This window comes from Cyanistes caeruleus, chromosome 9, assembly GCF_971803275.1.
Source record: "Cyanistes caeruleus chromosome 9, bCyaCae1.hap1.1, whole genome shotgun sequence".
Lineage (NCBI taxonomy): Eukaryota > Metazoa > Chordata > Aves > Passeriformes > Paridae > Cyanistes > Cyanistes caeruleus.
The window spans coordinates 23,299,231-23,324,345 of record NC_141709.1 but is presented as its reverse complement, the minus strand read 5'-3'; the positions used below and the strand labels follow the sequence as shown (position 1 = coordinate 23,324,345).

General features: G+C 40.2%; 1 protein-coding gene across 2 annotated transcripts in view; it reads left to right on the top strand.

The window, feature by feature from the left end:
• Positions 1–25,115, top strand: part of ST6GALNAC5 (ST6 N-acetylgalactosaminide alpha-2,6-sialyltransferase 5) — a 119,841-nt gene that overhangs the window by 79,527 nt on the left and 15,199 nt on the right. The gene's annotated exons all lie outside the window — the stretch shown is intronic.

Below are 25,115 nucleotides of genomic sequence, written 5' to 3'. Positions count from 1 at the left end.
CTAAATATTACAAATACTATTTGACCTATGTGTCCCTTATCTGATGCCTAATTTTAGATCACTGAAACTGGATATGAAACTGGTGTTGCTGTGGATGTCAGCACAACTATTTCAAGGGCTTACCTGCCCAGCCTTTCCTTCATGACAGGACCTTTCTCCACACATTGTCTTCTTCGTGTGTGTTCTCCTCAAAACCTAAAGACACTTTTTGCAGGGGTCACATATCATTTGTGCTTCTGCTTTTGAAAAGGGTGTGAACAGCTCTTCCCACCACTCCTGTGGCCCAGCAGCCCCATTTGAGCCCAGTCTAAGGCCCAGTGCCACCAACCCTGCAGGAGTGCCAGCCTCTGCTCCAGCCTCTCCTCCAGGATGACATCCTGGCCTGGCCTCAGCACATCCCTGTCCCCAGAGAGCTGCCTGTGCCCGGGGCTGGGGCTGCCCCCAGCTGTCCTTTTCTCTGGCTGAAAGCTGAGGCTGTGCCCTGCCAGCTCCATGGGGTGCCCCCACTGCTTCTGCATCCCAGGGACCTCGCTGGCACACAGGTGCCACAATAGCGTGGTAGGATCAACACCTGCTAGTTTTAATATAATTCAGTATTTCATGGGTTTAGGAGCCTGATTTTACAGTGATATCAGCATATTAGCCATCACCATGGGAAGGGATCAAGCTGCACAGAACAATATTAATCCTTGAAACAGTCTGAAAATGCTCAAAATTCTAATGTGAGATTATTTTCTTTACTGAGGAGGGTGCGGCGAATCTCAGCTGATAGATTGTGTGACTAAGCCAATTTCTTTCCTGTGTGAATACATTAACTGTGATGATAAAACCATGAGAAATCCAGGGGGTCAGTTCTTCAGAAGTAGTTTGATGAAAATTTGCATTTATTTGAAACAGATTTCAGTGTCTATCTGTTTTAAAGATCTAGGTGAAAATATTTTAAAATCCACATAATGAAATAGGAATAATGGAATTTAACATTTTTTGATTGTGACTCTGTGTTAGGTGAATGTATTGGTTATCTGTCCATCACTACTGTGATTCTCACCTAACTCTCTAAGTCAGTATTTGTGTGGAGGTTTGTTGGAGTTAATCTCTTTTTTATAATGACCCATGTAAATCCAAATATAAAAATATATTCTCAGTTGTTTATATTCATTTCTTCTAGCAGAAGAGGAATGCTTTAGAGTATGAATTTGCATCAGAATAATTCATAAAGCAGTTTGTTTCAGGGCTGTTTATTCCCTTCCAAGCCTTCTCACAAAGTAGCCACAGTAGAATTATGAATATTGAGGTATTTTTTTGAATCACTTGTACAGTTTCCCACGGGAGCAACTTGATCCTGGACAGGGATTTAGTAGATTGTGGGTGCAAGTTAGGATTGCAGGAGGGATTGCCAAATAATGCAGCTGGAGATAACAGTGCTCAATGCCAGGGACAAATAACACAAACACTGACATGAGTTTCCATGCCCTAAAGAGCTGGTGAAGAGATCCAGGTAAAGTAAGACATTATGTATGTTCATCCCAGCACAGCAAAGCTAAGAGGAGAAAAACCTCATGTAGTGGTGTTGTTGGTGCCACAGCAAAACCTTTCAAGGAGGTTGGTGCCTCCAGTTTCTCTGGACTGTACCTACATCTACTCCCAGTAGGGGAAGGTATAGTATTTTCACCATAAAAATAGCTTTGGTTGTACTCATGAGTTGTGTTGGTGTTTCAGAGGAACATGTGTGTTTAGCAGGTACCATGGTTCTGTCAGTGTGAGTCATTTCAGATTTACCAACAGATACTCCTGTCTGAGCAGCTGTCCTGCAGAGGTCTGTTGCTTTGCTTCTCAGACAGCTTTGCCTTGTAAACATTTTGGTTCTTATCAGCCCTGTCAGGAAGCAGACAGTGCTGCTCTGTCTATACATTAAATTGTATTCTGAAAATGGAAATATTTGGAACACAAATGCTTTGAATAAATATTCGAAGCAGCACAGTGATACAATGCAGCAAAAATAATGAAAATGCTAGGCTCAGTGTTGCAAAGTGATAACTCCATTGAAGGCACCTTGTGGTGGTGGGTGTATTTCTGTTTGCTATAATTACACAATGTGGAGAACTATTAATGGAAAACCTGTTTGTGCAAACCCTGAGGAGGACATCAGTGAGATGCAGAGTTCTCTTTGTGTTCATGACGGCATGCCTTTGATGTACAAAAAAAAAAAAGACAACTGCTTTTTTCAAATGCTTTTTTAATCAAGAACCCCATTTTGCCCTTTTCTGTCAAAATGTGCCCTCTTTTGTTTGGACTGGTCTGCATGCACTTTTCATTCCATTACGTTCACATCCCTAATGGAAATAGTTGTCTTCTGCCATGGGCATAGATGTATAGTGTCAAGATACCTTATCCCAGAGATGTCCTTTATTCTTGCTTTCTAAGACTTGCTTATCGTGGAACAAACACCTTTGTACCTCTAAGTCTCCATCCACATTAAGACAATTGCACCACTTTAATTACACTTCTATAATTAAATGATATAACTTCTGCACGTGCACTGTATTTCATTGAACACGTTGCTTTTGAAGTGTTTTTTTAAGATATCCATCTTATTCCTAACATGTTTGCGTATAATCCTACCTCTCAGTACCAGTAGTCTATTATGTGTATCTAGGTCCCTGATGGTGCATTGTATCCTCAAGTCATTTAGCCCTTTCTCTGCTCATAATGTCATGACTGACCCCTTTGAAGCAATTCCTTGAAAGAAGATAACAGTTTTTCCCCTGACCTTGACCACCAGGCTGACTGTTGTGTTCAGCTCTCATGAGGACACTGTTCTGTTTCCCTCAGGAATGTGAAAAAGTAATTTCCCCAGATAACAGCCAAAAACCCAATTAAGCTTAGATTAAAGAAAAAGAGGATTTATTGGCATTTTATGGACTAGAAAGAAAAGGAAAATAGAAGATAGGAGATATTAAATTGCCCAAAGTACAGACACAGGCTGTCCAGTTTCTAGCGTTACCGTTCAATTTACTGAATAATTGGTGGAATTTTAGCTGCTTTTAACCACATAACAGTCAAACACTGTCTCTGTCACAGCCCAAAGCCATGTCTGTCTTTTTCTGTCAGAGCTGGAAAGCCTGTGACACTCTGTCTTTGAAACACTGTGTGAGGCTGGAAAATCCCCTCAGTGACTTCATCTCTGAATTTGATGTGAAGGTGTCAGTAGTTAGAAAACATGTTTATTTTCCCTGTGGGATGCTAAAAGACATGCAGATTCGACCGAGTGCGCAAGATTTTAATTTCCGTTTTCCTGGTTCGTTGTATTTCAACACATGATTTTTAAACACCTTTTGTACAATGTATTTCACATCTCATTGTGATCTTCCAGAGGATCCATTGTCTTCTCATTACCTATTTGAATGGGACACTAGCTACTTCCTAGTTTGAAACACAAGAACATGAACTATTTGCATATTTTCAATTAACCCCCTCTTTGTATAGATTAAGATTGCCTTTAGTAACTGTCAGGTTTCTTGGCCAGTTGACTAAACAGCTTCTTGCATGCATTTCAATTACCACACTATTATATTGCTAATGAGTCTAAGCAACAGTTTTTTGGAGGCAATCTTATTTTAGCGATTTCATTCACATTTTCATACAGGTACAGTGTTCCAGCTATGTAATTAATGGTGCCGTCTCAGCTTTAGAGGTGGATAGAGAATTAAAAATCAACATGACAAATACATCAAGTATAACTCAAATTGTGAAGCCATGTTATAACTTAACTTACTTTCATACCACAGAGTCCATAACTGTTTTACAGTGAATACACAGAATGTACATTGTACAGACCATTCTGCCCTCAGAAGGCAGCAGCCAAATGTGCAGTGTTTGACTTGGGAAGGTTTAGTCATGGCCAGAACAGGACTGTAGTGGACCAGATGTACCATCTTCATCTCTGGGAGCAGACAGGCCTTTAGGACTTCTATGGTCTTGTTGAGTGGGTTTCCTCATGACAAATGGAGTGAGCCTTGCAAGGTGAAAGGTCAAGCTTACTAGTCTTGCCAGTATAGCCAAATTCTTACCAAAACCAATGTTTATGTGCACAGTTGCAAATTTTGAAGTTTCAGCCTGATACAGAATGTTCTGTGAAGCTGTGGGCTGATGGACAGCTGCAAAAGCAGTGGGATAAACAGCAGTAAGATTATTTGTAAATGAATCTTGGGTCTTTTGTAGTTAGAGAGAGGAAACGTGATTAGAAATAATTCTCACTATATTATTAAAACCAGGGCTCAGCTTTTTGGCCAGATAGTTCAAAGTCAACTTTGGAGCTATTGTATTAGGAAAGCAACCAAAGAAATTCCAGGATTGAATGTAAAACAGCATCAGGAAGGTCAGAGAGATGCATTTGCAAGTCAAGAAGACATTGAAGGGGATCTAATTATAGGCTTAATTGCTGTAGGTAATGACAATTCAAGCTACTATATTTAACATAGCCTGGATAGTATAACTGAGGTCATCCAACAGATAAATCAACAAATCCAAAGAAGATTTTCATGAAACAATTGTGAAAAAAGGGAAAATCCTAGAACCACTGAAGTCAAGAGGAGTTTTATCAGTGAGCCAGGTTTCACCCTTAGCACAGAAAGGCTGTGGCTTTGCTTCAATGTGATTATTCATAAATTTCTAGTAATGTATCTTCTTATCATTTTTCTGGATCAATGCCCATGATACTCTGTGGGGTTTAGAGCTGGAAGTTGATCCAGGGAACTATGATCTCATTACCAGACCCATTTCTGGCCTGAGTGGTGACTTTGGCTGAAGAACAAGGAAATATTTTATGATTATTTGCTTCTTAGTCTCTTCACATCTAAACTACCAATCTGTCTTCATAAAAGCTTAAACATCTATGATGAACAGTCCTATGTAAGTGCAGTATCTTCATGCTCAAGGAAGAGACACACAAGGCCCAGTGAAGGCCTAAGTGGGTGAAGTTAGTTGCATTTACTGCATTCCTGCTTAATGTATACTTACTTATTCCAAATACTTCACATTTTTAGTTCACAAAAGCTGAAACAATGTGGTATTAGTTCATGGTCTATAAAACAAAATTGCATTTTTAGTCTTGCATTTCAGTTGGTCTCATTTTTATGAACTTTGCAGTTGTGTTTCACTTGGGATGTATTTGGCTGCTTGACAAGTGACTGGAGATTTATAATTCCTTATTAGTAACTCAGGGCTCTAAAGGGAATAACTGAGTACTTATTTACTTTTCTAGGTCAGACTCATGATGTAGGAGTTTAATGAACTTCTGCTAAACCGGAATTGAGCAGAATTAAAATCTCAGAGTGCATCTGTCCAATAAAGTTATTAATCTTATTTTCTATAGGTTGTATATTTTTTACACAGGGTGGTTTAGGCTGCATTTTCTATGTAATCAGCCAAGAATATGAGACTGTCACACAGAACCTGGTATTAAGTCAATGCACTCATGTGATTTTCTTCTGCAATTGCATTATGTCAAATAACTGTATTTATGTATCAGTGTTTAGGGCAGTAAGATCCCAGATCACATGTGCTGAAAAGGAGTTTGTGATTCATGTTAGCAGCCTAACTATTGCTGCAGTTTTGATGCCTCTCAGATGTTGTTTGTATCAATAAGGTGGACACTTCTCTGTCAAGAATACATTGAAATCTATCTTCAGGAAGAAAGGTACAGTATTTATGCTTCCCTGTTAGTGTGAAGGGAATACAGTGTTTCATGTTCTTACAGAGATAAATATTGGGATTTACTTGATGGTACAAAATTAATGATGGAGATAAAGATGCATGAAAGGAAGACAAAAGCATACTACATAAGTAGATTCATGCTTTGCATTGGACTTGTATGGCAGAAGATTACATCTCCTCTAACTTGCAGAAAGGTCTGTGAATGTGGGTAAAACAGTAATGTATTTGAAGTATTTAAATTGATACTGTTTAGGTCTTAAAGTGTAACTGTGTATGGACATACAATGCCAAATCTGTTTAGTTTATGTAGTATTCAATAAATATATATATATTGGCATAGGTATAAGACAGAATACAGTTATCTGGGAGAAACAACCCAAAAAACTTAAATACAAACCAAGAGATAATAGAAAGCAATGAGGGAGGGGTTATCTTAAATATCTGTCTTTATGCCTATTCATAGCTCTGAGGAAACACCTTCCTTCACACTGTCCTAGTGCTGAAGGTCCTGAGGTAATTTCCTCTGCCCTTTTTTCAAAAATTAGTGATAAAAGGAAACTTTGCAAAAATCCTCAGAGCCCTCAATTAAAAAGGAGGTCCTTTGCTTTGCCATGGAGGAGTAGCCTGGTGGTTAGTGTGCTCATCCACAGTGCAGGAGGCAAACCCTTCATTTTTCCTTGGTCAGAAGTGATTTACAATTCTTTCTCAAAGATGCAACTCTAATCTTTAAACTACAAACTCTTGTAGAGGTCAGACTGATTTTTACTTCTGTTTGAAGCTGTGCCTGTAGGCAGAGGGATCCGAGCAAGGGGGAGTGTGAGCTGAATGCTGGGGAGAGCTGGGTTCAACCACTGCTCTGCATCGTATCCAATGACCATTTTACAGAGAGCTCGTGAAAGCCCTCGGGGCATTGATGAGCTTCTTGAGCCATCAGACAAGCATGTTGTGCAATCTCTGCTCACCATCTCTTCTCCTTATTCACTCTTTGGCTTATTTCTGCATTAAGTAATGGAAACGAGTATTGAACTTAAAATTCATTTTCTTCCTTACTCCTCATCAACCAAGTGGCCAACTGGCAGAGATTCGAATCCTAATTACGCTCTACAATATAAGAGAGAAAACACCTGGCATCCAAATATTGAGCTAGGCTCTAAGAGATATAGGGGAAAAATACCCTAGGCTATAAGAGATTCAGCAATTTTATTAAATTAATCTGATGTGGAAGAGGTGAGGAGGAGGGATTTTTTTATTTGCTTTTCTGATTTTGACCAGAGAATTACTTGGCTCAAAAGCAATAAACTACCATTATTGTAAAAAACACTTAAGCAGAACTTTAAATAGTAAGATGAACTTAGTATTTAGTAGTAATCAAGCAGGGCTGTTCTCATGTGACAGCTAAGCAGAGAAGTGAATGTAGGAAGCTTTCGAAGCATTATTGGTCAGCCTGATTTTGTAGTTGGTCAGTGGAAGGACAGGTTGTAGTTGTTTGTTTGCCACAAAGATTAAAGCAGTAGGAAATTCTAGAGCTTTTAAGGGAAATGCCTCATCCAAATGGCAATGGAGGTTGTTGCCTTCTGTAGGATGTGGATAATGCAAATAACTTCTTGTGTGCTATGTTGATGGTGATGGGAGGACATCAGACCCCAGACATATATTAAGGAGTCATGTAGATGCTGAGAGAGATGTGATCACAGCCAGGCAGTTGTTTTGAGGAGACAATAAAGTAGAAGGATTTGTAATGTGAATCTGGCTGAATTTGGCATGATTGAGGGGTTGATGCAACTTGTAAAGTGCCTAGTAAAAGCACTTTCTTTACCATATAGCTGAATTGCTGCTAAGATTGCTTATTCCCAACATAATATACTTGTTTTGCTTTAACAATGACATGTCTCTAGAATAAAAATTTCCTAGGAATGGGAAAGGCTGACTACAGAGGAAGGTTCTTTCTCTTTGGGAGGAGTCAGTAGAGACAAAAATGTGATAAAAGCATTCCTATCCTTTTCATTGATACGGATTTTTTTTTTTTCACTAAGATATATGAACTGCCTCGAAAACTGGGTCAGCCTAAATGCTGTCACAAGTGCTCATCACCAAGCATATATTGCTGCATACCTGTCACACTCAGCAGCTGGAACAACTTTCATGAAGAAACCAGGGTAAAAGGTGAAGCTCAGCAGGATTACTGGCTGTGAAGGAATCTCCCTTTTGCAGTTTTTCTGGTACAAAACAAAGGAAATGGTGATATTATGCTTAATACTAATAAATACAAATAGTATTTGACTTTTTGTATTTAAACGGATATTTTTGTTAGTCAAATTTATTTGCATACATTTGGTAAATGCAGGGTAATTCCCATGGTGGATTATTCTTCCTGCTTAAGAGACTGAATTTATTGACATATCTAGACGTGGAAATTTACTGGGAATTGCTTGAAACCCTTTAGGGGTTGAAAGTTCTTTAAATGGAGTCAGTTTCAGTGTAATAATGGGCTTGTTGGTGATAAATTAAAATATTATAAATTTTCTGCTCACCAGGGAGGAGCTTTTTAGAAGATGATCTTTTTTTATGCCAGAGTGAAGTTACGTGTGTGAACTCCATGGTGTCTGCTCATGGCATGTCTTTGCAACAGCAACTCTTGATCATGGTTCATCATAGTTTAGGATGGAGAGCACCAGGATGTTACCAGGGACTGTCCAGCAGTGCTGGAGGAACAGTGGCCTGGACATCCTCTGTGCTGTGTGTAAGCAGGGAGCTTGCCAGCCTGAGGTCGGGGCTCAAGCCTGCACCCTCCCCACTGTGTTAACAAAACCTGAAAGCATCCTGTGGGATGTGGGACAGATCACAGGCTTTTTTGTGGGGGCAAGAAAGTGGCAGGGAGCAATAGTTTGGGCTACCTCTGCAGCTGAAGCCTGGGAGTAGGTGACTCCTCTGCATTCTTACCTGTTCAGTCCTTGGCTTTTTCCCCTAACAATACCTTCAAGATGCCAGAAGGCAGTGGTGGCTTTGTGATGTAAATCAGTCCTGCCAGGTCTAAGAAGGTAACTCATTCATTCCCCATCAATTTTTAAGGCAGCTTGTAACATCTCTCATTTGGCATAAAGGATTTTTCCCAGTGTTTCAATCAGACAGTTACAATCTCACTCAAAATTTGTTTTTAAAAAAATTCCATTTGATTTGTCACTCTGAGTTGTATATGAGTGCCAAAAACTGGACTAAGAGACTGAAACAGATACATTTTCTCTCATGGGGTGAGAAGAAATTTTGCCTGCAAGAATGCATTGAGGAGTTGCTGGATTTTCCTGAGGAGGAAGGAGAGAGCGGAGAGGACAAAATGGTCCAAATGACCATACTGTTGTTACCACAACATGTGCCAGGTGACTCATTAGTGGCCAGCTCTCCAGAAGGGGAAGCAGCACAATGGTCTTTTGCCAAAGTGGGAAGAATAAAGCAAATAGAGGCTCCAGTGCATCTGTTTGAGAGGGATGGAGTAGGAATAGATTTCCCAAAACATACGTGGCATGTCCTGGAGCTCAGGGATGGAGCCAGCAGCAGGGTGGGCAAGCAGAGAGGAGTTGCTGTGATGCCAAAGTCATGTTACCCTGCAGAAGCTTTGTGTGTACAGGATATCCTTAGATTTTGCTGCAGATCTGATTAAAGGGAGAAGGATATATTAAACTGAGGCAGAGGAAATGCCAGGGTTAACTGGTGGTGGAGCACTGTTCTCCAAAACCCTGGCAGGAATCCTTGCTCTAACAGGGTTAACAAGGAGAATATGTCACACTTCACAGTTAGGACTACTTAAAAACTCCTGGATAAAGAGTAGATACAGTTTAAACAGAAATATCTCAATTGTGATAACTAGAGAAGCCTGAAGTGGGCATATGTGACCATTTTTCACACATTCCCTCAATGTCATATCTCTGTTTTTCTGAGAAACTTGTTCTTCTCTAATTCTGTCACCCCATGTGCTGGAGATGTAAGAAAAACACACAATATTATGAAATATATTAAAAATTGTAGAATTGGCAGTATGGTAAGAAGAGTAAACAGATCATCAATCATCAAAGATACTACAAAAATCATCAAAGACTGTGATATGCAGAAATTAATTCTTCTCAGTTGGTGATACCTGAGTCGAGAAAAGCCCTATGTAGTTGCTAGAAGAAAGGTTGTCTGCTAGGGTGCAGAAGTACTGTAATTTCTAGGTTTAAGTCATATGGCAAATACAAAAGAAATAGAAAAAAATATTTAAGCCATTACAGAAACCCAAGATGATTTCTATTACATCTTAAAATTACCATTCATGTTGCCAGTTTTTGATCTGCTTCCTTCATATTTCAGAATTAATTTCAGGATGTTTCAAATGCGTTCTTAATTTACCATCTTAATTTAACACAAATTTACTTCATTTGTAGTTGTATCACTGCAATGGCATGTACATGGCATGGAGATTTTAGCCTAGGAAAAAAAGATGTAGTGGGGAGTGAGAAAGCATGAAAGAAAAAAAAAAAAATACAGAAAAAATAGTAGAGAAGCTTCGTGCAAAGGAAGTGGCCTGGGTTGGAAAGAGAATTCATTGGTGCCAGCCTACCTTTGAAAGCTTGCCAAAATGCATTAGACTGTTGGAAACAGAGTTGTAAAGGGGAAATTTAATCTCCTTCCTAGAAGACAGCAAAATTTAACTGATGCAGGATAAAGGGGAGCCTTCTGTGAAGCTGTATGGCTAATTTTCACAGAGAAAGTTTAATTCTTTCAGATATTGCAGAGATAAATGCAGAGGTAAATGCAGAGATGGCATTTACCACTTTACTAAATAGAAATTGCTGCTAGTGAAAGTCTGTTTAGTAAATGTTTTGTAAGGCATGTTGGCATGTTAGGCAGTCCTGGGGCTTCTTTATCCACTTTGACCTGACCTGCTAAACAACTGCATATTTTCCTTCATTCAGTGAGCTTTAGCTGAATAAAAACCCCTGCCAATACTCAATAAAACAATCAGGTAAGAATAGGCATGGTATTAAGATGAACAGTTAATATGGGAAATATTTTTCAAGACAGAAGTATTCTTCTTGCAGTTCTGTTAATTTTATCCATGCATGTACAGTGCACAGTTATGGTATAAAGGATCACATACACCCATGTGCAGCAGAGTGCATGGTGGATACCAAATCTTTACTCTGTAAATAATTTATGTTTATTGCCAAGTGGAATCAGAATTTTCCAGTCTTGGAGGAAAATAAAGTCTTTTTAGTCCATCATGTTGTCATTATCACTGATGCCTACTAACCAATTCCACAAATATGAAAGTCTAGACATCCTACCCCATCTTGGATAAGTTGTTTGATTCCTGGAGCTAATTTGCTCAAGTTGCATCTGTCTTTCTCAGACTTCATGTAGGATTTGCTCTGGGTAAGAAGAACAAAGAGAATACTGATACTAGTTTGTGCTTTGGGCTAATTTGGAAAGAGTAGAATATTTTATATTTTGTATCCAACTTGCTTCTAGTCTTGCTAGTAGGGAGAAAGGAGGTATTTTTTTGCTGTGATACTCCCAGTGCTTAATTAATACTCACTAGAGTTACTCTGTAAAAAAACCACAGATTTTTTAATTTTATTTTTTAATTTTTTTGTTGGATTTTTTTTTTTGAAGCTTTTGTGGTGGATTTTGTTTTGTTGTTGGACGTTGGTTTTTTTTCATGAAAAGAAGAGAGGCTGGCCAACTGCTATGAGTAATACATGAAGGATTTTGTCTGCCTGTGGGCTTGAAGTTGGTCATTCCAGTCTTTTATTCAGGAGGGATGAACACATTGCAAAATATTGTGAGATAATATTGGTCTGCAAATAGAATTAAAAGGCATCATTCATAACATACAAGGGAGCTGTTTCGACATGTGAAATGCACAGAACCAGGTTGCCTCAGACTATATTAATCAGCAAACAGTAAATCCATCTGTAATTCACATTTCCACTGTAAGAGTTGCCTGCAGAGCACTTGCAGAGCCTGTACTTCATAGGTGGGTGCTGTTAATGCAGTTCAGGGTGGTGGTCAGTCAGACAAACTGCTGGCACTAGGATAGCACTGGTGTGAGGTTTTCTGCCAATTGAAAAACAAAAATCTAGGACAGGGTGCAGAGGAAGCCTTTTGTTGATACCAACTTATGGCATCATGCTCTTAACCTGCTGTCAGCCCAGAAGGAAAGATGAATCTGCTTTCTTTGGGTTGAGATGCCACTGCATGTCAAACCAGAAATGTCTTGTGTTTACGCTCCCTAAAGTGAGCACTAAGGAGCACTTGTCTTTATTAGGACTCTGCTATTCTTAAGTAGCAAAGGCTAGGATTTGTTACAACATAGCATAGAAAGAAATTAGTCATCCATGAGGTGGAGTAGGATAAGTCTTTTCCAACCTAATTGATTCTGTGATTTTCCCTTTCACGTGGTTTCTCTATTTCTGCCTTGTAAGCCACTGTCCCTTTCTTTCATTTTAGGTGATGCATTTGCAATTTCAGTTTGTAGATTTTCCTTTCTGGTTTTGCTCTTCATTGGTATATAGGAGGGGAATAGATATGAGAATTAGGGGGGAAAGTGGTGAGCACACTGAAAGCCACAGCAGAATGGTTTGGGGAGAAGTGGTGTCTTTAGATATGGCTATGACATCTGGATACTTGGGAATTACATCCATGTGTGTGAACTAAAGTTAGAAATGCCAAAATACTTATAAAGGGTCCAATTTACAAGTCATGTATAATTTTTGCGCTGAATAACTGATTTGTGCTTGCAGTTAACACCATTTATGTCTGAAATAGAACAGTAAGTGCAGTGTCCCTGTTTGCTAGCACTTCAGGCTTGGGACTGTAATGCAGAGTATAATGTCAGGCAGTGCCTTGCCGAGCCTAATTTATGGCTTTGGAACAGCTTGTTACACACCCGGTGTGGGACTGGGTGATGGGAGTAAAGAAACCCCCACCTTTCCATGTGCCCTAACAGCAGATTGCCAGGTCTGCAGAGCTCTGCTGCATCAAAAGTAGATTAAATCTTTATTTAAGAAGCACAAGATGGTGATAGTGCTCTTAAACAGTAGCTGCCATTAAAATGTCAGCGTTGCTGTCAGTCACCACCCAGCACCTGAGTAATGCTGCTTCCCCTGGTAGTGAGAATGGAAAATAGGTTGCTACTTACAGTGAACTACTGTAAATGAGCACAGATCTAATCCTTTTTGATATGGCTTATTATTCATCTGTAAGATTAAAAATGTATGTTGTATTACTTCAGGGGTTGCACTGACCTCCGAATTTCATGCTCCTGGATTCTAATACTTCGTATGTACTGTTACATTTGTATTCTGTATTTTGGAAATATCAGGGTTTAGTCATACATATGAAAGAAAATATAAAGTTACAGATAATGTGGTGATTGTCCATTTTCTGAAAACTTTAGGGCTTTGTCTTGTGAGCATTGTGCAAAATGGCAGATATTGATATCTTAGCTAATTATTCAATCGAAGAGTTGGCAGGTCAGTCAATGGGAACGATGTACAGTGGACTAGAATTGATCACTTCATTTCCCATCAATTGGCAGAGGAAATGGTAGCTTGGATGATAAGTTAGGATCATTGCCAGTCATTTCTTGGGCTCATGCCTTCCATTATTTTTTTCCTTCTAGACGAGACCCCCCCCAGACTATTCGATGAAAGTGAATGCCCTCTGATGATGGTGAATAAAGCAATGCAGAGTTTTTGTAGCCTGTGAGGGACGTGAAACTATTTCTGGCTCCATAATTGATACTGCTGCATAGTCCTATAATCACCTAACCTTATTGAATTGTCCCCACGTGAAGATTTGATTTCAGATTTTGTAATCATTATACATCATTTATTTTCACATAGATTACAGGTTCATCTGTAAAGTGACACAATTTCACCCCAGAGCTCTTTGAATATTTGGCTTTTCACTTTAACTCTTTTTGGATGTGCTTCTGACACTTCCAACTTTGGTGATTTACAAGTAATTAGTAGGGTTCCATGACAGATTTATTGTAGCCTTCCAAGGAGTGATGAATCAGATATGTGGCTACAAGGAAGTGGTTCCCTAAGACTTTTATTTAATACAGAAACCCAGAGATAGATCCCATGAGGAGCTTTGGTGTGTAAAGCAGGACTTAACCCAGTTAAAGCTCTACCCCTAAACCTAAATGTAAAGTTTCAGTTTAAAAAAATCTTTGCTTAGCTGCTGACTAACCCTGAAAGCACATAAATGAGCTTTGCTGTTTCCTCATTTGAATTTCAAGTGAACTGGAAGCCTACATTTGTTTTTCTGCATCTGCCAAAATCTCTGCCTGATTCCTGTGTAAGGCTTCTCAGGAGCTGAAAATGAGAATTTCTTTCTCCCAAATGCTCTGGCAGGTTTGGCAGACCCAGCCTGCATTCCCACAGCCATGGATGCCCTTCCACAGCTGGAAGGGACGATGCCATCTACCCACAGGAGCTGTTTCTTCAGATCACTCTGGGCTGGAGTGTAGCTCACACTTGGTGTGGGGATTCTGCACGTGTTCCGGTTTCTGGGGTTGTGTTATTTTGCTCCTGTCAAAAAGGTAACATACTGTTTAGCTTTTGGGATAGATATTGATTCCTTTGGAAAAGGTGAATGTTCAAAAATAACCCTAGTTGTGACAGGGCCAAATGTTTTTGCATTAACAAGCTTTCTTTTGAAAATGTATTGTTTTTATTTACTCTCCCAGGTGTCTGTTGCTCAAAGCTAATTGAAAAAAAACACAACAACTTGTTTCTGATTTGAAACCATTCACATGCTAAATAAATATACATTGAACCAAAATAAACCATTTCAATAACTTATTTTTAATTAAATGCAAATGTAGCATCCTTTGCAGTCTGTTAAAGAAAACATAACCCCCAGCACATTTAGCATGTTAAAAAGAAGATTTTTGCTGTCTTCACAATATTACACAGTAATTAAAAAGGAAACCAGCTAAGCCTTTGGAACATGTCCCCTTCTCTAAAATGTAATTAATTTCTGTTTAATTATAATAGTAGGGCTGTAGCGTGATTGTTATTTTTGAGGGGCAGAAATCCTGCATGATTGCTTATTTTTTTTTTTGTGAGTGTGTTTCTGGAAGCAGAACACATGACAGAAAGGGAAAGATTTGAACTGCACTCCAGCTGTAATTAAGTGCTGACACATCAGTGGAGTTTGGCTGCGTTTCTTCAAATGTGGGTTTCCAGGACAGAGGCTCCTCCCGGCTGTGCTGTGCTGACAGGAGCTGGGCTTTCTCCTGGGAGGATGCCTGTTCTTCTCCTTGGATGTGCAAATCTGCGAAATAGGCAGGGTTGACGCAGTGCAGACACTGCCCTGCCCGAGGTGAAATTCCTACTTTGTCCACACTGGTTTTTAGGATGTCAGGTTGCCAGCTGTCCTCAGTGGCCGTCCCTTGTGAGCCCTTTGGACTCTCCTGGTCTCCCAGTGCCTGTGACTGAGCCAGGATTATGCTCTCGTGCCATCTCCTGGCAGATTGTCCCCGGTGTGCCCTGTCCTGCGCAGATGTGTTTGTCGCTCTGTGCCATCCCCGTTTGTCCCTGTGTGCCATCCCCGTTGGTCCCTCTGTGCCATCCCTGCTGGTCCCTGTGTGCCAGCCCCGTTGGTCCCTGTGTGCCAGCCCCACTGGTCCCTGTGTGCCAGCCCCACTGGTCCCTGTGTGCCATCCCCCTTGGTCCCTGTGTGCCATCCCCGTTGGTCCCTGTGTGCCATCCCCCTTGGTCCCTGTGTGCCAGCCCCACTGGTCCCTGTGTGCCAGCCCAGTGAGACCCCTGTCAGAGCTGATGGCTGCAGGTGGTCTCCAGTGGGTTCTGAGGGGTCGTGGGTGCCAGCACAGGCATGGGTTGCTGCATGGAGCCCTGCTGAGGGTGCTCCAGGCTGGGGGCTCGGTTCCACCTGTGCAGGGCATGCACAGCAAGGTGGGCACAACTCAGGGCTCCAAGTGTGCCAGGAGTGGGAAGCACCAGGACTGTGGGCATGTGGGCAGCAGATTCCCATACAAAAACCTGTTGACACTCCAGTGTTTCTCCCTTACAAGACAATATTCTGCCCTCTCTCCTGGCAGCTGAAATTTTGACTCTAGAGAAGGTCTGAGTTTGTAAAAATGTGCTGTTCAGGTGGGTGAGCATTGTTTGGGGCAGTAAAGCTGGAAGGATGAACTTTCATGTCCAGTGCAAAAAAACTGCTTTAGAATATGCCTATTGCTGTGAAGAAACTGATGGAAATTCATTGACATGGAAGAGGAATCCTGGGCTGCAGCCAGGTGTGGTACAGAGCCCTGAGAAGCAAACATGGGTTATAGAATTTAAAACTTACAGCTGACAGGTTATCAGTTAGATGTCAAGACGTTCAGTAGTGGTGATTTTTAAATAATGAAAGACTGAGAGGTACTTGAAAAAGTATCTACAATGTAGAACTTCTCGGTCATGCTGCCATGTTCTCCTTTTCATTCTTCCATCACCACCACCACTCTCACCCATCTTACAGCAGTTTGGGCTGAATTTTATGTACATTCAGTGTCACTAAAGACAGCAGTGCTGTGCATCCACCTGTCCTTTCTTTCTGTTCCTGCCTTCTTTTGACTTCTCTTTGCCTCCTCTGATTGTGAAATGGATCCTGGAAGTGATCCAGTGAAATAAACTCCACCCCCCAACCCAGGAAGAAGTGAGCAGGAATTATTCAATGCCACTGCCAAGTAAAATGCACTTAAATGATATACACACAACATGCAAGGAGTACAATTTAGGACTAATAATGTAAAACAAAAAGCAGATAAAGTGTGTAAAGCACTCAGAAATCCCCTGTGACTCTGGGACTCCACATTTCACCTCTTTGCAGAAAAGTTTTGTTTCTGCTGCTGCTCACTAAGAGGTGATTCCTTTTTTCTTGATTTCTGTAGTACCTGTTTTAAACCAACCTCTTGCATTCTCCCTGGCACACTTCAAATTCCTTGACCAAGTGCATTAGGTAGCTGTGATTTAAAGTTACATCATTTTCCAGTTTTAGAGCAGTTACATCTTTAAGCAAGGAATATTACTGAAGAGTGTTAACTAAATGCTTGAGAATCATGCTTCACTCAAATTAATTGATGATAAAGCATAAATAAAAACATTTGTGTGCCACAGCTGCAAGCCACTGCCCTAAGCATCTGTGAAATACACAGATCTGGAAATAGACTGCTTCTAGCAAGGTCAGCCCCTGCTCTTGCCCTGTAATTAGCTGACTTGCTCTCAGCTCTTCCCGGGCTCAATTTTTTAAGGGCTCCCTCTTCTCATTTGCCCTACAGCTCAGGTACCTTCCTGTGAGAGAGACCTTCCTTTCTCTGCAGCCAGCCATTTCCAGTGGTTCCTCCAGAGATTCCAGTTACCCTCGTCCTTTTCACTCCCATGGAACATAGCTTTGGCATTCTGTTGCAAACTGAAGAGCACCTCTTTGGAGAAGCAATGCCACATTGGCAGACAGAGTTCCAGCTCTTGTACTTGATTGTCTAATTAACCCTCACTGGCAGGTTCATTTCAGTGCTAAATGTTTCCATCTACAAAATGTTTAATTTCTTATTAACTTGCATGCAGACAAATAGACTCAATACAGACATCCTGATTGGATAAATGTGTTTATTTTTGTCTCCTGATCAGGACTATGGGAATAGTGAACAATTAGAGATACGTATTTTGAATGCTTGAGACCTTTTAACAAAACCCCCAAAATTGGAAGAGCTGACCAGCTCTTACATTAAAATGCTTATTTTTCAAGTGTAGTCCAAAATCAGTTAAAATTTTAGTGATATATAATTGAAGATATACAGATGTTTATATATCTGTCTTCAGGATGTTTTCTTTGCATCTGTTTTTTGTCCAAAAGTAAATATACAAATACTTTAGCACAAAATGCTCTATCTTGGTTTTTTTTTTCTACATATGTGCATAGGAGAAATTTGCAGTGTGCTTCTGCAACCTATCACTCCTAAGTTAAATGGATGTTTTGGCAACTTCAGCTGCCAGTGCCAGTTTCTAGCATCTGTCTTTGGTGTCAATGTGCCAGTGATTTTGGAGGCTGCCTTGGGGTCTAACTGTGGATGTGGTACAACTTCGTTATTATATATTATTGAATCTGATACATCCTCAGAAAAACATTTTTAATTCAGATGCAGTATCTTCTGTGGGGAAAAGGGGGTTTAAATCTGCTTTCTTTAATTTTGTTCTGTAGTTTCTGGTGTACTGTTAAGTCAGAGGGACAGAAGTAAGAGGATATAGAACAGCCTGGTTTATATAAAACAAGCTCATGAAGATTACATGGATCTACTACATGAGACTCAAAAGACCACGAGGCTGAACATTTTTGACAGATTTTGAAGGAAAGACATTTGAACAAAATTTTTGAACAAAGACCTTTCAAAGGAATAAACAGCATTATTTTTTATTTCACTCTGCTTCAGCCAGGCAGAGAAATCCAAGACAAAATACATTTTAGAAAAATTCTCTGTGGGGTCAGTTACTTTCTAATTAGAGATTTGGTCTTATATTTCATCTGGCCTGTTCTAGGCTGTGCTTATGCTGTGCTAAGCTCTGTTAAAGCTGGATACCATTGGAAAGGCTTGCTTTGTCCTTGCGATGCCCATCACATTATTGCCTTGTAGAGATAATAGTTGTAGTGAGAGTGGAGATGCATTTGGATGAGCCAGATAGTGCCACAGAAAGAAAAAAGGGCTTCAGTTTGAAAACTTAGGCACGAACTTTAAAGATCAGTGATGCTTGGCTTTAAAGGTGGGTTAGATAAAAAAGGGACCCTGTGAAGCTTGAAGCTCAAAAAATATCCTGCACAGCCATGACAGGTGCAGAGAGAGCATATAAGGGCATACTTACATGAAGTATTTAAACTGGAAAGAACTGCCAAAACATACCAAAGCAAAGCAGAGAAGTTGATGTGAAAACATTCTGAAGCAAAAATCCAAACTGTCCAATACCTTTCCTGGAGATCATTATAATTTCTGTTTTTCTGACACTTCAAGTGATAGCAATTTGCTTAGTTAAGACACCATGCCTGTGGCTTTATTTCATTTTAGTGCAAGTATTTTAGCAGCAAAACAAAAGCAAAGCAGTTTGATGTAATATGGATGTCTATTTGCACTCCTTTTAAGATAAACATTAGGCAATAACCGTTTCTTTAGAGCCTGTGTATTGTTCATATGACACTCTCTCTTGTATAACAGTTCATGTTCATCAACATGATACATTCTTGCCTGATTTTCCAGTTCTGCCTTTCATTGAGGATATTCTTTTCTTTCTCTGATTGCTTTTTCTTCTGAGACCATTACTCTAGTTGATAGCTTCAGGTTATCATTGTATCCTATCTCCCTCTCCAATAAGCCTATGATTGATACTAATCTTCCTCATGGGACACATTTATAGGTTTCAGGATGGAAACTACTCTCTAAATCTTAGCTTTATATGTGCTGACAATTTGCAAGGTTGCACCTTATATTCACTTCAGGTGGCTTAGGGGAAAACATCAGCACCTGGTAATCATGCTTCTAAAATAAGAAATGTGCCCCATATACCAAAAGTTACCCTGTTGTTCATCTCCTGTGCTGCTGCTCCTGCTCATGTATTTTATGTAACTAGAAAGGGCCCGGTTTCTATAGGTGGTCAATGTCCTGTAGCCAAACTCATGCCTTTTCTTTCCAGTGAGAGAAGCCATATTTTAATTAATCTAATGGAAGCTTTGACTAGCAGGCAGTCCCCTGAAAACGAGTTAATGTGCCGGAAAACACTTCACACAAGCAGAAGACTCTTCATTGACTAATGTGCTTAACAGTACTTTTTCTAAGAAAATTGCTCCAGTGAAAGCTTTGTGGAGTGCATTTGTTGGGTTTTTTTCCTCTTCAGACTATAGCCTTATGTTCTGAAATTTAATTAGATCTGTCTAAGGACCTTTTGAAAATAGGATTATTATATTTTTCCTACAGGTTTTGCAGATGCCCCTCAGTAGGGTATCATGGCAAAAAAAAATTTAACTCCTTGGCAGAATAAAGAATAAGGTGCTGTGATCACTAGTGTGAGGAATGCATGTGCTGGAGTTCGGCTATTTCACTGTCTTATCCAATATCTGAAGGCAAAGTCCAGTTATGTAACTAACTCAGAGGAATCAATGAGAAATGACAGCCAATGTTTCCACAATATTTGCATATTCAAGCTCCACAGCCCAAGAAACAAAGAGAAGTAATAAGAAATTCATTTGTTTTATCTTTTATCTTTTTAAACAGACATGCATTTATCTTTATGAGCAGACTTGCCAGACCTCTTTTGAATTGCAAAGTTTCGCTGCAAATGCTTGTTATTTGGATTTGCATAAGGATTAACAATGTTGGGCAAGTGGTATCTCCTAACCCTTTCTGTTTATTTGTGCAGTATCAGTCACAGGGATATAGTTTTGAAGGCAATCAGTGCTTTTAGTTCAGTGGATAATGCAGTTTGTTTTCCTGCTAAATTCTCTAATGTTCCAAAAGTGTACTTCAACAATAATTATAAATGTATTTGCTCAGAGGATTTTTTTCCCCTCTTTGACACCACTCTGTACCTGCATAAGGTGTTCTTATCTAGCACAAGAGCTAAAGAATCAAAATGTATGAAATGTGAGGGGGAAGTCTGAGCTGGCATGCAGAGTGTAGAAATTAAGCTACACTTCCTGTATGAGTACACAAGTGAAAATGTCATGGTCAAAGCAAAATCATCTTTTAGATCCGAACTTGGCACCAGAAAATCAAAACTCACAGAGACTTTAGAAGGGGATTTACCTCAGCAAGTTGAAGTTGAAAATTTTTCTCACGCTTTAGGTGTTTCAGTTTGGGTTTTTTGCTCCAGCTTTTTATACACAGAGGTGTATAAAATACACTACAGTATTCCAGTATGCATCTGAATGACTTCTACTGTTCAGAGAAGACTGGCTTGATACCATCATTTCATAGAGAGGACTTGAAAAATAGCAAACCTTTTTCAGCGTGTATGTGGTTGGGGTTTTTTTTGTTTGTTTGTTTGTTTGTTTTTGGTTTTGGTGTTTTAATTTTTTATTCCTTTCATAGTACTATGAAAGCACTGTTCCATTAATATATTACAAACCAAAAATAATCAGGGAACCTGCATTATTTTTACAGGATCATGTCTCCCAGAGTCCTTGCATTGTGGAAATCACTTCTGAAGTGCACAGCTGTGCTTCACTAATGAGACAGCTTGAGCCCCACAGCTTGCTGCATTGGCTTACAGAACACAAGTTACTTGGCAAATGTGAAGCCTCAGGGTTTCTATTCCACTTTAAGGAGGTTGTTGGGAATCTCTCAAAAAAAAGCAGTTTTGGCCTTAGAGTTTTCAGTCTTTTAGGGAAAATACTAAGGAAGGAGTCACACTGATAGAAATAATTCATATAGCTTGTCATCAGGGGTGGACATAATGGCATGAGAAGCTTTACACTTGGGGCAGTGCTGAATGACAGGGGCTCACCAGAGCTGGAGCATTCAGCTGTTTGTGATGTGCCAGCAATGGGCTGGGCATGGCTGGAGCTCCTGAGAGCTTGGGATATAGTTGTGGCAGGGGGGATTGTTCTCCAAGCCTCTGGGAGAGGAGCACTGGGAAGGATCAGCCAGCCTGGTGGAGCAGTGGTTCCAAGCCAGCGGCTTGTGAGAAACCTCAGAGCCACTCAAAGCTACAAGAAAGTAAAAAAAATTGAAGCTGCCAGGACAAAATATTGTATCACTAGCAAAGCCTTAATTATTTAGTGTTTCTGCTGGTGGCTGATGGCGCAGCAATCAAGAGCAAGCCATAAGTAATATATTGCATTAAACATGGTGTGAACTCAGGGTTCATTAGCATCACGTAGGAAATGTTGATTAAGTTCTGTGCAGAAGGCAAGGAACATGAAAGCAAATACTGAGGTAACATACAGTGAGTGTCACAAGCTGTTGTGCTTTGGCCAGGGCACAATGGGCACCAGGTGGGGGAGACATGAAACTCCTTCCAAAGAAATCACCTGCTTTGTAACAAAAAGGGAAAGCTAGGCTACTCTGGAATAAGGTCACTTTCTCCTGAACCAGTAAGACTGGCTCTTATAGTGTTTATGTGTGCTTTTTCAACCATTAGCATACTGAATTCAACTTAATTCATTCAGGTAAACATGGGAACAGATTTGCTTTCCTGTACATCAGTCTTCTTATTTGTACCATGGCTTTTACTTGTGCAGCCAGTTTGGGAGCTGTTGCAGAGAGGCTGATGGCTCAGTAATGCAGTCTCATTCCAGCTCTGACACGAGACAAACGCGGGCCAACCATAGAGATGTTGCTGTGCAAGAGAAACATTTTGCACTTTGTCTCGAGTGCTTAGTTAAAGGTCATCTATCTGAAAGGAATTTGGATATTCTTCAACCTTTCATGGTAACTCTTGTCTCCCAATACACTTTGAAGTCATCTGTGGTATTTCCAGATGTATCCATGAGGAATGCTGGTGTTCATGAACTGACAGGTGGTCTTTTTCTGCTGAACTCAGTAGTGAGCTCTTCTCACTGCAGGTCTTTTTTTGTTGTTTTGGTTTGAGATTTTTTGGGTTTGCTCATTTGGTTCAATTTGTTTTTGTTGTTGTGACCAGGTCATCATTGCCAAGATAAAATACTCTGGCTTTTATTTATAGAACAGAATTTTTTACACTACTGATAATGGAATGATCTGAACCCAGGGGTCTTGAAAGTAGGTCATTAAGTACTCAGTATAAGTAAAAGTGTTTTACAGTGTTCGTTATTTTACTGGAGAGAGCTGTCTTCTTTTCTAAACCTTGGCTTCAAAATCAAAAGACTTCTATAAGCAAAAAAAAATTATTTGATTTCATCACAAAGGAAATAATTATATCTGAGAATAACATATTTTGTATCAGGAGCAACATTTTTCAATTTATTCTTCTCAAGCACTTGAGCACCAAAGTGTCTGAAAAGTAATATTTTTCGATCATTGGACAACATAGATTTTAAAGTCAATAACAGAGCAAATTACCTCAAATTGGAAAATAAAGAAACAAGCATGGCATTGTTTTTTGTTTCATTAACCAAATCTGGCATTTGTGATAGAGCAGCAGCACTTCTGGGCTAATCTCTGGAAGTGGAAGTTGCCAGGAGTCAGTTTGGCCTGTGGGAATACTTGTAGCTGTGCAAAGCTGCACTTACTCCTTGTGGGCACAAAGGTGCTGTTATGGGGTTTACCCCATGGCAAAATTCCCCTGCTGCCTTCATTCCCTTGGGATAGCCCATCTACCCTTGAAAAGCTGATTTGCCATTTTCTGGGGCTCTACACTTGGGAACTGGCTGTACTGGGACCTCTGTTCTCCCTCTCTCCATGCATGTCTTGATATGACTGGAACTGAAAGGTGATTTGGGCAACTTTTTTGGACAATACTTGGCTCATGTGCTGTCCAAGTGCCTGACCTGTGTTGTAGCAGTAGCCATGTGCTCTGTCCTGTCACAGAGGTGCTGTCCATGGAGTTCAGGCACACAAGAACTGTGGCTGCTTATTAACAATGGATGCAATTGAATGTCAGCAGCTTTTACATGCATGACGTGTTCCACTTCAAAGTAATTAGCAAAGATGCTATAAAACTCGCCTACCTCTCACCCCATCCCTTTTGGAGCAAGGCTCCTGAAATATAATTCATATTTCATGGGGTTTGCTTTTTTCACTTTGCTTTTTTTTTCAAAATATCACTGTAATAATTACTGTAACAGCATTTTCTGTGGAGTTAATGTTCTTCTGGCTTAATGGCCCCTGGTTATTCTCAGGCCATCAACTTTTTCCAGCTGGTCATCAATCCCAAAGAACTGCCTCGTGCCTCCATTATTATTGCTTAAGTAGATGACATTTCTGGTGCCACCGCTGCCTCCCAATGAGATGATATTACAGCCAATGGCTTTTTTTCCCCCCTTGCTTTCACTGTTGTCAAAGCATAATAAACAGCTGCTGTGAGAATGTTGTGGCTGTTCACTGTGAATTCCTCTGACAATTTTTAGGTGCGAGTTTTGTAGACCAGCTGAAAGAATCTGAGTGAGGCGACTGAAAATTACTTGCCTAGAGCAGCTACAAGGGCTCAGCCCCATGCATCATTCAGGAAGTGCCTAGGCAATACCTGACTCTTTCAGTCTAAAGACTTTTTCCCAGAAGGAACATGTTTCATACCAAATCTGGGACAGATGTTCTGGGGGTGTGTTAATGTTCATTATGTAGCCTCAGACCCCTCCCCAAGTGTGCACAGCTCTGCTGATGGCCACCCTTGTTTCCTAACAATTGATGGATTATGTGGCAGACTTTTTTAAAAGAAACAAGGAAATTGTAGCTCAGTAGGCCAGAAACCAGCAGGGATTGTTTAGGTGAAAATGCCTTGCTATGTGGATATTCCAACCCGTGTGAGTTAACATTGGTACTGACTACATTTCCTTTAACCTCATTAGCACTTCGTCTTGCTTTCCCAAGCATGGTGGTGGAGCAGCTCGTTCACCTTAGAGCCTTTCACTAGGTAATTCATCAAAGTGGCAGATGAAAGCTTAGAGGAAAATGCATGTAAATACCGTGTTAGGAACCTTGGCTCACAAATGCATGAACATTTTCACCCATACCATTAGCTCTGGATTATAGTCCACAGATGCGAAAGGGACTTTGTTTACTGGGGGAGATGGAGATACCAAGGCTTACTGGTTGAATCACTGTTCAGATTGTATGCTTTTTCTTATTTTTTCTTTAATTAAAAAGCATTAAGCATTCATGAGCTTGTCTCACAGAAGAATCTCAGACTGTAATTGGAACCTAGTATTTACTACCTTCAAAATTAAAACCAAGTTACTACAGTAAAACACTCTCATCAAGTACTCAGGGCCAAAGCATTTTCAAACAAGGCTTGAGATTGTGTCAAACCTACATCATGTATCTTTTTCAGCTTTAGAGTTTTAAGCTGTGTCTCACTGCAGACTGATTTAGTCATTGGATTCCTGTATATGTGTAGACCAGAATGATCAAGCAGTTCAGTCTCTGTGCTAGGGGTTTTTCTGATGGGTTTTTTTGTTGGGCTGGTTTGGGTTTGTTTTTGGGGGGGGGGGGGAGGGGGGTGGGCAGGCATAGTTATTTGTTTGCTTTGTTGTTGTTGTTTGTTGTTTTTCAAAGACACTGAGATACACACCAAGTGCAAGATACTATTTCCTGGAGGATTACCAAGGCACACCCTCAAACAATCTTTATTTACCTCACAGCTTATTGTATTCTTGTTGGAAAGTAGCACTTTGGGAATACTGTTAACCCTTGCTCCTTTCAGTTCTCATGCTGAGCAGTAGATAATGACATA